Source organism: Chaetura pelagica, unplaced genomic scaffold (genome assembly GCF_000747805.2).
Source record: "Chaetura pelagica isolate M959 unplaced genomic scaffold, ChaPel_1.0 scaffold1445, whole genome shotgun sequence".
Taxonomy (NCBI): domain Eukaryota; kingdom Metazoa; phylum Chordata; class Aves; order Apodiformes; family Apodidae; genus Chaetura; species Chaetura pelagica.
Window position 1 is genome coordinate 1 of NW_009953199.1, and position 1,235 is coordinate 1,235.

A 1,235-nucleotide genomic window follows, 5' to 3' on the forward strand; every position below is an offset into this window, starting at 1 on the left:
CTTAATAAATATTACTATAAATAGAAATTATTTCAATTTAATCACTCCTTAAGCAGTGCTATGTGGAGGGTCTGCTGGTGCTCTGGCTCATGGCTGTGGCTCTGCTCAGCCTGGCTGTGCTCCCCCAGACCCTGGAGTGTGTCATGGTGTGCACAGACACAGCTGGGGCTCCTGCCACTGTGAGAGGCCATGGCACCAGTGCCCCCACTGCCAGCAGGGGGATGTGGCACCGTGCCAGGACATGGAAAAAGTGCTTCCAGCACTGACTTGGGCAACCCAAGCACCATGTCACCTCACCATGCCAGCTCTGGGCACAGGGTAAGCTGTGCCAGGGGAAAGATGCTCCAGGAGATTGAACAGCACAAGGTGTCTGACTGCAAGGCAGCTCTGGCACTGGCACAGGTCAGCTTTGGGAGACCTGCATGGCTTACTGGGGCTGAAACCCACACTGGGCATGGTGCTCCTGGGGGGTAAAGCAACGTGGAAACCACACACTCGTGGGTGAGGGCAGTGCCAGGTCCTGTGTGGTTCAGGAGCTGCTCCCCAGAGGTGATTGTTTCCACCCATTGAGGGCTGGTGGGGCACAGAGCAGCACTGGCTGAGGGTGGGAGGGGGGGCACGGAACTTGGGCAGCCACGGCCCAGGGATGTTGGGAAGGGGAAACAGTACCCATGGTGGGCTAGGAGGTGGACACTGGGCTCCTCAGCACCCTGGTGCCATGGCAAGGAGTGTGGGCGTTACCTGAAGCATGGCAATTATTTTACATTAAACACCATTACTCTGTTCCAGGTCTGCCCTCCACTCAGCCCCGGCACTGTCGGTGAGGAGGAAATGCCACATCCTGGTGCGGGAGAGGCGGCACCTCCTGGTTGTGTGTGTTCTGGTTTTGGGAGCCCAAGTCCCCATCTGTCCCCTCACAGCCCACACAAAGTGTGCCAGCCCTTGGTGGCCGCTACAGGACAGGGAGGAGGGCACACACAGGGGGTTTGTCCCACCGAAGTCAGCAGGATTTAAGTCTATTCATAAAATATCAGCCCCATCTGAGCCCCCACACAGCAAAGCTTCGCTGAAAACCCTGTGGAGGGTCCCAGCCCCGGACTCCGGGCAGAACGCGGGGCTGGGGCAGCGCCGGGCTCCGGGGTGGCTCCGGTGTCACTCCGGTGTGGCTCCAGCACCACCCAGCGCCCATCGCACAGACCCGCGGCGGGACCCGGCCGGGGCGGGCAGGGAACCGG